Genomic DNA, 15,556 nt, shown 5'->3' with positions numbered 1-15,556 from the left:
CCTTGTTGTGAGTGATAAGGTGCTTAGGCACTGCATCAATCAAACATAATCTAAACTTGCACCCATTCATGTCTCAGTCCTTGACAAGCAGCTTGACTGCTGTGTCATCAGGGACTGTTCTATTTGACACGCCACATAATTATACCCTAGTCTTCCACTGATGGGGTTCATGAGCAGTCTACTCCTGCTTCCAAACGTTGAATATTATAGAGGTATTGCTCTTTTGTAGAGCCACCTTTCATGTATTATGCACGCAGAACAGTCTAAAGTCATATTTACCAGCCCACAGCACTACCATATTGATGTGCAGTGCATTAAATCTTTTAAGTTTCATACCACAATGTGAGTAAAAAGTGTGTTCTCATCATTCCAGATAAGTATGTATAACAACAGTGACCTTCAGGAGCAAATGGCTAAAAGGTATGCCACTTACAGGTTTGGCAATTAATCCACAAGCCCATGAATTGATTATCGAAGTTTCTCACCGTGCTCACAGATAATGATTAATATTTAGGTCTGGCCACCAGGCAAACTGTTCACAGTGCTCAACATTCACATTAAAAATTAGTGGCAAGGTAGAGTCTTTATGTGAGCACTTCAGAATAGGTATGACACTTCGACATGCTTTCGTAGTGCATCAGAGCAACTTATTGACACAGATTACCTTGAGTACTCAGTGTTAGCACTTTTGGATTAAACACACACACTCACTCCCCCACCCAAGCTTTTGAATTTTGATCTAAGAACTTTGGAACAGAAAGCTTAAGAACTATGAACTCAATCAATGTAAACTTTGTTTACAACATATCTGTCTCGTAAAAGTACATACACCGTCAAAAGTTAGAAAAACAAATATCTTCCTAATGCAAAGATACGGAATGATTCCTGAATTTTAAAACATTTTTGAAAACATAATAATTATAATACAATTAAAAATACAAAGTCCATTAAAATATCTCAACTCTTAAAACACTAAGAGTCTAGAGAGGTCAGTAGAAAACCCTATATTACATTGACTGGAATCATTTGTCTATCTGGAGACTGGAGACCTGGGGATAAGTATATAAAAAAAGCTTCATGTTACTAAACCCTTTCCCCTTCCATATAGTTAGGATCTTTACTTCGTTTCCGTACTGCCCATAACAAAGTAGCCATTAAAAAAAACATACTAGATGGTTTTTGAAGATGTTGCAACAATTCCCTGCGATCCATCAACTTTACACAGCATAGATAGGAAGCCATGATTTTATGTCTTTGTTGGCTACACATTGGGTAGAAAAACAATATATGCTTGGTGGACTGACTGGATACCCCATCACAAACACATGGGTGGTAACTCTGAATTGCCATAATAGAGCATCTGTGTTAAAATGCTCTTATGTTCACCAATAATTATATTTGTTTGGTATCGGATGAAGCAATAAATTGAAAAAATTAAGATATTCTAGGACACTTAGTGCCGGTAGACAGATTGCAGTAGAAGAATGTGTCATCCAAGAGGTTAACATGTTAATTTTAAGAGAGATGCCCATTTAATTTCTAAATTGCTTAGTATGAAAACAGAAAACCTGGGATCAATCCTGGTTTGACCAAATGGTGTGATTCTAGACCCATTTTATTTCCCTCCCTTTTCTTTATTATCAAACATATGTACATTTCGGCTATGGACTATATAAAAAACATCTAAAGTTTCATTTAACAGATTGTGTTATATGTAGCTCAATGTATAATAATAATCTAGGCCATCAGTTCTCACCCTTTTGTCTTCTGTTGATCTCCATTGAATTATTACTGACTTGCAGTTATCTCATTCCTCTGCTCCCTTTGTTCATTTAAGTGTATGTTATGATTTAAACATCAACAAACATCCCTCGGCTCAGGACATCAAAGTGCTGTGCCAAACCAGGCGCTTCAATTCTCGTAAGCCTGTGGTAAGCCCAGTCTGCGACTCGACTGCACAGGCCCAGCAATGGAGTCAATCAAAGATTAGCTGACCCTGTCTACATGAAACAATACATTGCCTGGAGGATGGTAGCCTGTTGGTGACACAAAGAAACGCTAATCGATCAAGGTCACCTTTACTTATAACTTATCGTTGTTCTTGACCTCTTGTTATCAATGACTTTCCATCATGGCAGGCAGCTCATCTGTTTCCTTCTCCTCTCTTTTTAAACATGTTGCAATGTAAATTAGCCGTTTACAAAGACGAATTAAAAAGATATGTAATTCCATGGCTGTCCTTTAAGGGTGATGGAAATTATGGTGATTTCTTGCTAGCTATCAGGGGAGGAATAACGCTGCTGGTGCAGGGATCTTCACAGGGGATAACCACTTAATCTATCAGGCAAAGCCCATATCCAGCCATCTGTGGGAGGCAGGGACATGGTTGTGTGCTTTCTCCCAGGGTCTGGTAACAAACACAAATATTTTGTGATTGGGGCTAGATGTGGGCATCTGCTGACCTGGGAAGTGATCAAAACTTTTCAAAATTGTTTGGTGAAACGACTGACATCAGAAATCTGCCTGAAAGTTTTACGGAGAAATAGTTTATCTTGCTTCTGTGTTTGAAGTCTTTGAAGGGAGAGCTTCCCAGGGCAAAAAAAAAATAGCATTGGTGTAAACATATTTAACTGCCATCTGATACCTGCAAGCAAGGGGAGAGGATGTGGTGCAAAGGCCAAAGCTGCTCACTTGGGAGCGGGAGAACAAGGTTTGGGTCTCAACGCCAGCTCAATTTCCTGTGACTCTGGGCAAATCACTTCATCTTCCTGTGCGCACACCAATCGAATGTATCCTTGTGTAAAGTGTTCCAAACCCTTTGAGTTTGCGCTATATAAAAGCTGGCACAAAAACAAAAATCAGGGGACGGGACAAAGGCATCTGACCTCCCAGCTCATTGTTTGTGCTGGGTGGGGGCACAGCAATGGGAGAAAGGGGGAATGAGCAATGACAACAGGGAGGGAGCAGATGACAGAGCCAACTACAAAAGATGCATTCTGTAGAGTGGCTCAACAAAAAGAAAAAAAAGTACTCCCAAAAGCATAAGCAGTTTAAGAACACAAGTACTTGGGTCATGCTTCAGGCGAGTGTGACATGCAAGAAGAGGGAAAGTGCCGACCGCAGAGATGACCAGCAGGAAGCAAGCAATTTAGAGTGGCTTTGAAGCCAACTAATGTTAAGTAACGGGAGCCTTCCAGGCCTAGTAACAGGAAACACGTCTGAAAGAGACAGCCATGCGTTTCTAGACGAGGGATGTAGCAAAGGCCTTCAGGCAGACTTCCGCTCCAAGAAATCGAGGCCTGGCACTCGAGGCTTAAGTCGGGTGAGGAGGGAGGGCAGCATGTTGTGTGAAACTTGTACTTAAAATGCCTGAGACCCCTCGAACAGAACACTTATGGGTCCGAGCCTCCAGAGCAGACGGCTACACCCGATTCTGACGACTGTAAGCATGCAGACGACCCAGGAGTCGATCTTGACACCTTTTCACATCTTAAAATGGCTTTTATGAATTCTCAGCCCCCGCAGAATGTGTCTAAAGTACCTAGCACACAGGGGATACCCTCTCTCCCACCCCCACCTCCTATTGACATGAGGGATGGTGACAACTCCCTCAATACCTCGGATGGGGACCCTCGTTGGCCATGGAGCCCGTCCACCAATCCCTTCTCAGACAATGATCCCATATCAGATACAACAAAGTCCTCTGCGTCGGACTTGTGGGACCCAGATGATTTATTGCATCCGTGGTCAGCGGAATGATGCCCAGTGCCCAAGGTGGCCGCCTACATGGCGGGCAGACCAAGGAAACTCCTTGACAAGGAATTTAAGGAGATGCCTACGAGCAGAGTGCCCTAGACCATCTTTAGAGGGCCAGTGGCCCTCACACCTGAAACAGACACTAAAATGGCCACTTTACTTGCCAAATTTGTCAGAGATCCCAAGAAGAGCATAGATAGGTCATAGGATAAACTCCTGGAAGTGGTGGACCCCTGCCCAAAATAATAGACATGTTGGAGAATGCTAAAGCATCCGGCTCTCTGATATCGCCTGACGATTTATCACGTTGGGCCCAATGGGCCATCATCTTCCTTGGGAATGGTAATTGTGCGATTTCCACTGAGTAACATCGATCACTTTTGGTTAAAACTGACCCCAAGTTGGGGGAACTTTACACTTCAGAATCTGGCACGGTGGCTTAGGGTAGTCTGTTCGAGGATCCATTTATTTGTGAACTGGGAAAGTTTGTCAATACGTTTAACTCACTAGACAAGGCCCAACCATAAAAAAAAAGTATTTACACTCCCCGTGTTTTTGTCGGAGTGGGTAGTGGTAGGGGGCGCTCAACCGGCCATGCTTTCCAACAAGCCTCCGCCAGAGGTACAGACACTCGTCAAGGCCAGTGGCAAGACTCATCCAAGTTTGGAAACTTCTACCAGACGGGACCCTTTCCCTGTCGCTGAGGTGCCAAAGCCGGCTCCAAGGGCAACGGCAACTACAACTCACAAGGCGAGAATGCAGAACCCTGATGTGTTGCAATTGGCAGGAAGGTTGGTGTAGTTTTGAACGATTGGGAAGCTCTTTCCACAGATGTGTGGGTTCTCCAACTAGTGAAAGGATTTCACATAGGATTTTATGGTGTTCCAGTCCAACCTCACAAACCCAGACCCCCTACTTTTGTCCCAGGGCCAATCCAGGCTAATGGAGCTAGACATAACTTCTAGAGAAGAAAGCTATTGTCCAAACCACTTTGCAACCTAATGGTTTTCTGAGCAACCTTTTCCTCATGGAAAAGAGGGAAGGCAGAGAGTGTCCAGTCATCCACTTAAGGGAGTTCATCGAGAGGGTGGTTTATCGCCACTTCGAGATTGAGGGCATCCATCTCCTCAGGGACCTCCTGCAAGTGCCCGACTGGATGGTTTGCTTGGACTGAAAGAAGCCTATTTGACAATAGCCATCTTTCCAAATCTTGATCTAAGTGGTTCCTTCTGGATCCTTTGGAACGGGTCCTAGAACTGTAAAATTCCAACCACGACTTACCCTGTGTTATCCTATGGACGTTTGACCAAGTGTAACCACTCTGCACCCAGGCGACTTGGGATCCCTGGCTACTCATCTCGGGTGGTTCCGTATTTCCCCTGGGGTCCACAGTCCTAGGATTCTAGTCCCGTTTTGGTACTTACCTCACATTCTACTATTTTAGTATATGGTTTGGCCCCCCCCGGTTGGGCCTTATGTGTTTTCATATGCTACTTACCTCTTTGTGAAGTATTTCTTGTGTGTAGTTGATAGCTCAGGGTAGGAGATATAACAAGTTAGTGTCTAGTGTGTGCAAATAAATACTAAGTATTTTTATACTTACCTGGTGTTCTTTCTTGTGTGGAAGCTTACTGACTGACTATAGTGGTGAATGCACTTGCTTTACACCCCTCCTGAATAAGCCATAGCTGCTTTCCACAGCTACCCCTGTAGAGCAATGAACTTCAGGGAACTAAACACTATCAGCCAAGGGTTTCCTGAACACAGTGCACAGTGCCTCACCCTAGTTGGACACTATATACTGAGCCAACCATCACCTGGGTGATGTACAGAGAATGGAAAGGATCATCAAGAAAGGAGTACGATAGTGGGGACAGGTCGAAAGAAGAATTGGTCAGAGACCAAAATAATGGAGATAAAATTGCGAAGTGAAATCTAGTGAGAGATGAGAAGTACAGAAAGAATTGAGGAGAGGGGTAAGAAAGTGATGATAGAGAGACACATGAGAGAAAGGTAGAGAGGTGAAGTTAAGAAAGATTAAATAAGCGCAACACAGTAAAGCAAGAGGAGGAGATACAGGAATATGGGAAGGGAAGAGAGCAGTGAGATGTCAGGAGAGGGTGGAGATAGTGAATTCAGGGAATGGGTAGAGACAGGCACAAAGAGAAGTAGAGGTGAAGTAATGACAGAAAGAAGTGGGGTACTAATGAGAAAGATAAGTCAGACAGAAATGCAGTAGAGAGCAAGGATACAGGGATGGGATGGGTAAAGATTTAGGCACAGATATAGGAAGAGGGGTACAAAGAGAGTGGTAGAGGTAACTGTGAGAGGGGTGGAATTGAAGAGGAGTGGAGGGGGCATGGTCATGACTCCGACCAGAATAGATGGGTGTCAAAAGGCTCCTGCGGGACTTATCAAAATCTGCACAAGTCCCAAAGACATCTATTGCTATTTCCACTGAGGCAGTGGCAGGGGTTATTTGGTGGATCTGGAGGGACGGTGAGTGAGGAGAAGCCCTGTGCCTGATAGCACAACTTAAACTTGCTGAAAGGGGAAAACTGAGGCCAGGAGGGGCTTTGTCTGACCTGGAGCTGCTCTCAGTTTTGGCTTTACAGAAAACCACACCAATGTAATCTTTTCATTGCCAATCTGCCACTAGCACAAACCCCTATGCCAACAACCGAGATTCTTATGGGAAGTCCAATGCCATGAATCTGAATTGAAAATAGCGTCCATCCACCACAAACGCAGCTAGTTTCTGTGAGCTGCAACAACTGCAAATATAGGTCCGGTATATCGAGTTTTTGTAGGAAAGGGCCTCCTTTTTTGATCGGTGTCCGCTTTTGCCAACTCCACCCTTCAGGTGGGGGAGGCGAAGCACAATTCTCAGTCCGCGCTATCTTGAAGATGGGGGCGCCCAGCCAACCAGAGTAAGGCTTAAGCCCCCCTCCCACTGGAGGGTGGCATAATAGGGGGTGTACCCACCCAAAGGAAGGGACCCATTGGTCCCAACCTGTACCTACCTGAAACGCCCCTAAATTTAGTATTTAAGGGCAATCCTGAACCTTGCCTCCTCATACAAAAAGAAATAAGAAGGACCAAAGAGCCGTGCTGAAGGAAGACGAGGAGGACACCAACTGACTTGGCCCAAGCCCTACCGGCCTGTCCCAACCTCGACTTGCCCCAGCGGAATCCAGGTGTGTCCTGCTGCCAGCAGCCCCCCCCCCAGAACCCAGAGGACCTGCCCTGCCTTCCCTAACAAGACTTTGTTTTTCGTGAGTACCAGATTTGCTCACCAACAGACACTGACCAAATCCGCGTGCCTGCACCACTCTGCACCTGATGCCCACGACCCAAGTGGCCCAACACCACAAGGAGGTCTCCCCAGTGATCCTGACCTACCTCCCGTCTCCTGACGACGCCTGCAGCCCCTTTCGGGTGTATCCCCGACTGTGACCGGAGTCAGTAAGGAAAACCCAACGCCACAAGTCACCCCTGCACCTGACGCCCCACGGCCTTGAGTGGCCCAACCGACAGTATCCCACCTTACCTACCCAACCAGTGGTCACCTCCAGAAGATCTGCGTACCCGAGCCAGCAGCGTTTGTTCTGACCGGGGCCTCACCCATTGATCCAACAGGGCTCCGACGACGATCCAGCACCCTGTACCCGGCTGCCCCTGTGCTGCTGTGGGTGCACCTTGTGTGCTATCTGGGATCCCCCTTTGCCCTGAGATAAACCCAAAGAGCTTTGCTCCCACATAAAAGTGGCGTGCCTGTGAGCAGCCACCAACCAGAGGCCCCCTATTCCCCATTGGATAACATTGTGCCTCAGCACTCTGCACCCGGCTGCCATAGTGCCGCTGAGGGGTGCTCTTTGAGTGCTTCCTTGACCCTAGTGGACCCCTGGCTCTAATGCCAGATCCCAACACCAACAAAAAAGTACTTGCCTTTAAATCGATAATTTCATTTCCTCCCAGAGGATTGCGTTGACTGCTTGTCTTAGAAAAAAGCTCTAAGTGTGAAGTTGGAAATTGTATGAAACCCTAAGAAACTGTGTTTTGACCAAAACTGTCTGACTTACCTTTTATCCAGGAAATGCCCCAGTGTGATACCTAGGCATATCATACTGAGTAGAAAGGTAATCTGAAAAGCAATCTAAAAAATAATTTCAACATTTGACCTACCTGTAACAAATTCAACTGCATTCAACTGTATTATACCAGAAAAGTTCTATTATACTTACCTGCCCCAGTCTGGCTTGGTTCTAAAAATAAAATACAACAAATATTTTTATACAAAACAATTGGTCTGAGCTCAGTCTTTGAGTGTGTGACATATCTTGTTTGAGTGTGTACAATAAATGCTTAACACTACCCTCAGATAAAGCCTTGCTGCTCACCCACACTACCACAAATGGAGAGTAATGTATTATCTAGTTTACCCTCTGTAAGCCTTTGGAGAGCCACTTGACTCTATGCACACTATACCTTACTTTGGTATAATATATACAGAGCCAGCTTCTTACAGTTTCACCATAAAGTCATTAAGTCTCAGTAATGGCACTATGTTGACTGCAGCAATCTCAAATGGACATGCTATGCATTTCCCTTTATGGAATGAAAAAGTAATAGGCCACCTTTTTCAGGGCACTGTGTCCTTCTGGCATTCTGTTTTGTGGTGGATGGGGATGTGAAAAAAGTATTCAGAATATAAGGCAATCTTTTTTATAATGTGTAGGATTAACCAGTCTGAGGTTAGCCTATCTCAAAGGAAGAAATAAAAATCAATCATCCTATGAGATCTTAAATCTTCTACCTGATCACCAAGAAAATGCTCCATGTATTCTTCAACCACTAGTGATATCTGAACAAATTACAGTTGGCCTACATAGACCTATAATATAAAGCACCAGAAGTAAAGCCATTTTGTCACAGTACTCATACTTTTGGGTTCCCTATCTAGGGGAAACGTCAGTTAAGAATTCGGACAGACCCCTTTCGGCCATTAACTGCATTATCACCAGTTGCCACAGGATTATAAGTGAGATGACATTAATCACCAACCATAGGCCTATATTTCAGAAAAAGCCATAGAAATGGAAGACACTATAGAAGACTTCTCACATAAGTCTGCAATACGATTTTCAAATGCATCTGCAAATGAGGGAAAAGCAAGTCTAATCCTGTGGGCTGTGAAAAATATCAGTGATTTAATTATGCACATCAACTTCTGGGATAGAGGATAGCCTCCTCTGAAACTACATATGAATTAACAAAAACTCTTGTCACCTTGAACAATGAAGCATCCTACCGACTTGCATACCACAAAGATTTATACATTTCCTCCCCTTTATTTTCAATATATATTAATACAATATCATTATAAATGCGGCTAGAACCCCCAAAATTCCTATCCCATAAAACAGCTTTGTTATAAGGCAACAATTTCTGGGCCAGACTACTACCTGGGCATCAAAGATGGCACCAATAATATTGAAGGTACCATCAGCGAACAAAGCGGAAACCCAGGAAGGCACCATCACACTGCTGCCTTAGCTAATGGCACACTAGATGGCTTGGCGCGGCTTCACAGAGCCAGAGTTGAAGGGAAATTCTCTATATAGTCAACTCTACTGTGATTATGTGACGTTACAGATGCTAAGATATCTGCATCACTGCAAACGTAACCCTGCAGCATGGAACAGGCAGAGAGGGGGTTTAAACAGCTAACTCAACAGTCCTAAAGCAAATACCCTCTCTTTTAAGAGTCATATTAAACAATGGAGGGTGGAGTTTGCTCATACGAGGTCAGACTAGACGCCCAATTTAAAGCTGTTTACCAAACGACTCCAGGAGACTGACTTCAAAGTTCAAAGAGGGTGCTTCTGTTCCTCCGCCTTATCAGAACACAACCTATGTCTACATGAACTTCAAGGCCTTAACATCATCTTTTAATTCTTATTTTGTACAAGCCAAATTGAACTTTAATGCGAGTCTCAGTCTATCAAGAGGAGTAAGTGAATTGCTCCATGTTAGTAGTTCTTTTTTTCAGAAGCCATAAAAAAAAATTGTCTTGTCTCTGCTATGTCAACAAGGACATGCCATGGCATCATATTTTCTTTTGTAATTTATAATATCTATAAAACACAAAACGTGGATGTCAGTTATTAACATTACAAAAGGCCATTAGTTCATAATGAGAAGCAAATGTAGAACTGAAGATGGACAAATTGAGATCAAATGAGTGAAACAGTTGCAACTCTCAACATGTTTAAATCTGGACCTCAGGGCAGAGGAAATATAATTCAAGGTAATGATGAGACAGACTCAGTTATGCGCAAGTGTGTTGCCATGTCTAGTCAGAGTGATGTGACACCAAAGCATTATGTGGGGAGACAAGTGATTCACTTAAACCCTAACATCATATAAGAAGATTCTAGGTCCAAGAATGTAATAGGACATTTCAAAGATCATTAACCTGCAGTGAGAGAAGGACACAAGCACATATTTTTAGAAGGTATTGCACAAATTCTAGTTGAGAAATTGTAAATTAAGTTGAAACATTAAAATAATTTCTAATACTCCTCAACTGTGAATTTAGAGAGGAATCCATGTATTAGACTGTATAACTATCACCTAGGACAATCCACCACAACTGTGTACATATCTACATAAGTACTCTACTTCCAATGACTTGAGCATAAAATAATGATTAGTGAATTCTTCTGAAGTTCAAATCTCCTTCTACCAAAAGCTTCCATCACTAGACAGAGTAGATAACACCACAGCACTGCAAATTCACCTGTAGTACAAGTTACTTACCTTCGGTAATGAGTATCTGGTAGAGACAATTCTAGCCGCAGATTCCTTAATGAAGAATTATCCCCAGGCGTGAGACTGGACCCGGAAAACTTTCTTTGTCCCAGCATCTCTGCGCGCCGGGGGCAGTACCACGCGACTCCACCCTGACGTCATCCGCGAGCGTGACATCAGCGAGGTCACATAAGCCCCACCCCGGCGCGCTGACATCAGTTTTCTTCGGAGAACTTTTCCGCGCCACAACGCGGAGCTATCACAAACATAACTGTGGAGAATATGGGAACAGTGAGCGAAAAACCAGTGAAACAGAAAAGAGAGAAACGAAAGGCGAGGAACAGCACCAGTTGGAAAAGTGCCAAGCACCAAGGCACAAAAGACCATACAGTAAAAGCCATAGCAGTGAAAGAGCAGAGCACCCCTCTGAGGAACACCGTTGCAAGCCAAGGTGACATGCTCCCATGAAGCAGAAGCTTGTGAAAAAGGGCACAGCAGAAAGAGAGAGAGAGAGAAAGACTGCAACCACCATCCACAACAGTGAAGGACAACAAGCCCGGAACAAAGAAGGAACAGCAATCCACCCCCAGACGACACCACCAAGGAGGGCCATATCAACTGAAAGGAGCGAAAAGGCCGAGGTACAGGCAAAAAGACCCCCAACTCAGAGGACTGTAAAAGAAGCAGAACCCCAGGCAAGTAAAACGTAGAAGAGTAAAAGCAGACCCCTTGTACTGCTCGATTTTTCCGGTCTTATTGTGTTGAAGGGTGATTTAGGTGACTTCAGTCTCTTCCCATTCAAGTCTAAGGGTTAGAGTAGTGTATAGAGCCTATTTATTAGGCACTTCGACATGATCCTGTGTTCTTCCCCATAGATCAGGGTTTGCATATACATCCTAGGGGATAGATTCGTTAGTATTAGGGGTAATCTGTTCTGTAGTGAGGGTATTTCATGGAGCCGTGCTGAATTCAGGCCTGGTAGGCCTTAAACGGGAGAGACTCCATCTTTCCTCCTGCTCTGGCAGCTCGGGATGTTTCTAGGTCATAGGCAGTGTTTTAGTTAGGAGGTGTTATTCGCTTGGAGAGAACCGGTTCAGGCCGGCCCTTATCGAAGGATTGTATTTTTCTTCATGCCGAAGACACTACATCAGGCCGGCCGGCTGGGAACGTGTCCTTGGCACGGGGAGGTACAAGAATTTGGTGGGCGGCAGGCTACGGGCTGGAATTTTCCATGAGGAAATGCACGTCTATATTAGTAAAAGTTTGAGGCAGATACTGGCACTTGTTTCTAGTCCATGGGCGGCACCTGGCCGTTAGTAGTAAAGCTGCTACTTATTCCAGGGAAGACAGATGACAAACTTGGAGGTGGAGAAAAACCGAGAAATAGATATTCCAAAGAGAAGAGAGTAGCCGATGAGGAAGAGGTCCCAGTGACTCGGAGAGGGAGACGGGAGTAAACCCGTGATTGCGGAGGTGTGACTTCCAGGCGAAGCCGAGGCGCAGATGAGAAGGGAACCTAGATGACCATTGAGTGCAGGCTACATACGACCAAGGTGATGTCAACCCCTTACTATTAGAGTGTACAACTCAATCTTTCACTTTTCTTTGCAGGTTATGTATTATGTTCCGTGAGTGTGTATGTAATAACTAAATAAAGTAATAAAGCAATATGTGCTACGTGTTCTTGTGTAAGAGGGTAACCTATTCTTCTAGTCAGCTGTGACTTGACATGGACAGATGTTAATCCTGATCAGGTAGGTGGTAACTGAATAAGGGAGAAAGGAGCCCTTCGAACTGGGGAACAAGTTGTGCTCAACTAGCTGTCTTTGTGTGATCTGATATATAGTAACACTGATTCCCTTGTTGTATGTCGTGGTAATTATAGGATGAACTCGTGTTAAGGCTGCCGTCTGGGCAGGAAGTCCTGGGTCCGTTTGGGACCGCGAGGCTGTGACTGCCGTCTGGGCAGGAAGTCTGTGGCTGCCGTCTGGGCAGGAAGTCCTGGGTCCGTTTGGGACCGCGAGGCTGTGACTTGTCTAAGGCTGCCGTCTGGGCAGGAAGTCCTGGGTCCGTTTGGGACCGCGAGGCTGTGGCTGCCGTCTGGGCAGGAAGTCCTGGGTCCGTTTGGGACCGCGAGGCTGTGGCTGCCGTCTGGGCAGGAAGTCCTGGGTCCGTTTGGGACCGCGAGGCTGTGGCTGCCGTCTGGGCAGGAAGTCCTGGGTCCATTTGGGACCGCGAGGCTGTGGCTGCCGTCTGGGCAGGAAGTCCTGGGTCCATTTGGGACCGCGAGGCTGTGACTGCCTTCTGGGCAGGAAGTCTGTGGCTGCCGTCTGGGCAGGAAGTCCTGGGTCCGTTTGGGACCGCGAGGCTGTGACTTGTAGGTCTTGGTATATATAGTAGGAATTCCCTGTCCTTAGGTGGTACATATATGTGGTTATTTAGGTGTGAATAGGCCCTAGGGAGGGGGTAACGTTCTGGTTTGGGTTAGAGAGGCTCTGCTGAGCGGGTTCTATCTGATCCGAAAACCCAAGCAGAACACCCCTACACCGGAGAAAAGGCAGGGTGGAAGGATGCAGAAGAACCCATGAACCAACCGACCATGTGTCATAAGGGAAGGGGTGTAGGAGAGTAGGGTCTGCTTTCTATGTTCACCCCCACTTTTTGCTTTTGCTTTACTGGTTTTCGACTTAGATGTGGCTGTGGGCCTGCTAATCAGACCCACAGCCCTGCTGTTCTCTCTCTAAATTGATACTATGTACTTTAGGTGCATAACCCATTTGGATAGGATCACCTTATTGGCCCCTGTACAGTGTACCCTAGGTACCCAGGGCATAGGTGCACCCTAGGCCTACCAGGGGCTGCAGCATGTATTATGCCACCCCTGGCCTGGCCTTCCATTATGACACAACTGGTTGATGACTCAGCTGGGGCAAGGTCGTGTAATCACCCCTTGCTTAGGTGTAGTATTCCTATACCTAACTTACATATAGACACATGTGTACCTATCAGCCACTCCTATGGCAGGCCTTAACAATCCTGGAGGCAGAGTGCTTGGTAACATGTGAGATGGTGCTCTAGCATGAGCTGAGCCTGTCTGCAGCTTTCGGAACCATGTCCTTATAGCTGTTCTATGATATAGCCTACCATATACTCTTAAAGTGCCTTATAATCTTAAACGGTTATGGTAACTATGGTTTGGCTTTATCAAAACATGTTGTGTAAGGTGTCTAACACTTTGGAATAATACCCCCATACCATTTCTGGTGATGAGGATATTATTCCTCCCTTCTAGAGGGAGAAGACATGTTGTAACCTACTTACCCGGTTAAAGTTAACCAGAGCCCCAGCATCACAAAATGGATGCTGCTGCCACAGACACGAGTCTGACCTCCTGCTGCTGGGAGTGATCCCGGCAAGGGAGGCTAGGACAATAGGTTTCCTGCCTTGGGAGGTGCGAGCACCACCCCAGACAGGCCTTAGTGTATTGGGGCAGGGAGGGATGAAAAGAATGAGACATGCCTGGGGCACACAAGGTGTCCCGTGCATAGTCCAGTTCAAACCGGTGCTGGGGCACTCCAGCCCCAGTCCTGGCGCGAAACTGGACAAAGGGAAGGGGGTGTAACCACCCCCCTCCCAGGTCCCACCCATAAGGCATGACCTAGCAGGTAACCCAGCCCCCCAGATTAGTATAAGAATGGTAGCTGGGCCCCAGGAGATTAGATTATCCTGAACCTGCAACTTGAACAGAAACTCTGGACCTTCGACATTCGACGAAAGAAGAAGACTGAAGAATCTCCCTTGTGGCCAAGGAGTGGCTACCCTGTGCAAACAGGCACCATCAAGAGACTACCCTTTGCTTTGCTGAAGTTCTACGAGGGACCGACTGCAGAGCCCGACCAGAGCCTTGACTTCCAGACTTCTCCGACCCTGATCCACATCCACAGCCGAGCTGAGATCCGTGGAGGCGACGAGAGACGTGGGACCGGCTACCTGGGAAAAGTGGCTAGTATCTTCCAGCGCAGCTTCTGAGGCACCCTCGAAGTTGTGCACCGGGGATTGAGAAGCCCCAAACCCCAAGCACCATCTGCACCGAAGATCAGCCCCCCACACTCCACGAGTCCTGCGTGGGGCCCTTCTGCATTTTCCTGCTTGCCGCGCCTGTCCGGTTGCTTGTCCGTTGGCTAGTGGCCTCTGTGACGACGCATCCTGAAATCTTCACTGCTGGTTTGGCTCCTCCAGACTGGCTCCCGCTTCCTTGCAAAAGAGAAGCACCCCAGACCTTCCTGGTCTGCACCAGAAGCAAGTCCTCCGTTCTTCGTGGGTTCCTCTTGCCAAGGCTTGGTGAGTCCTAGTTCGACTTCGACGCCTCCGACAGCAAGAGCCTTCGGGGGACAGCTCGCCTCCTGGTCCTGGTCGTGCTCGACGTCTCCTGGTCCCCGTGGCTGCAGCGACAAGCTTCACCTTAACCTGCAATCTTCACGACACCGCCTGGTTCCTTCCTGGTTCGACGTGGTCACTGGCTAGTGACCTTGACTCTGTCCCTTTTGCTTGCAGGTCTCCTCTCTTCTTGATCCCAGCCTTGGGATCCACCGGACACTCTTCACTGACTGCCTGTCAGCAACTTTCCTTCAGGCATCCATAGAAGTCCACGACGAAACCCGACGCAAGTTCACACCTATGCACCCGCAGCCCGTGGGCTAGGTAACTTGGGTACTTCGGTGCTCACAAGGGTAGTGACTATCCTAGGGTCTAGTTTCCGAGTCTCGACTCTCTAGCTGCTTCAGAAGTGTCCTTACACTGTTAATTTCTAACTGCTAGTAATTCTATCGACTTTTACGCATTACGCGTGAGTGTTTCCACTCTGCACCTGAATCCCGTGGGCCTCCCACTTCCTACCTGTTGCTAGTGTAGTGTAGCCCCAGCGATTCCCTAGGCCTATCCTATTTCCGTGACAGTGGTCCTTATACCACTTCTTTAGTATATGGTT

The 15,556-nt window shown here is 46.3% G+C and overlaps 1 protein-coding gene across 2 annotated transcripts in view; it reads right to left on the bottom strand.

Annotated features, from left to right (window-relative positions):
* ROCK1 (Rho associated coiled-coil containing protein kinase 1) overlaps window positions 1–15,556 on the bottom strand; it is a 1,783,501-nt gene that overhangs the window by 952,814 nt on the left and 815,131 nt on the right. The window lies entirely within an intron of this gene.

The sequence above is a fragment of the Triturus cristatus genome, chromosome 5_1, assembly GCF_964204655.1.
Source record: "Triturus cristatus chromosome 5_1, aTriCri1.1, whole genome shotgun sequence".
NCBI classification, from domain to species: domain Eukaryota; kingdom Metazoa; phylum Chordata; class Amphibia; order Caudata; family Salamandridae; genus Triturus; species Triturus cristatus.
Note: the sequence above shows the minus strand (reverse complement) of the source record. Positions and strands in the feature narration are given on the sequence as shown.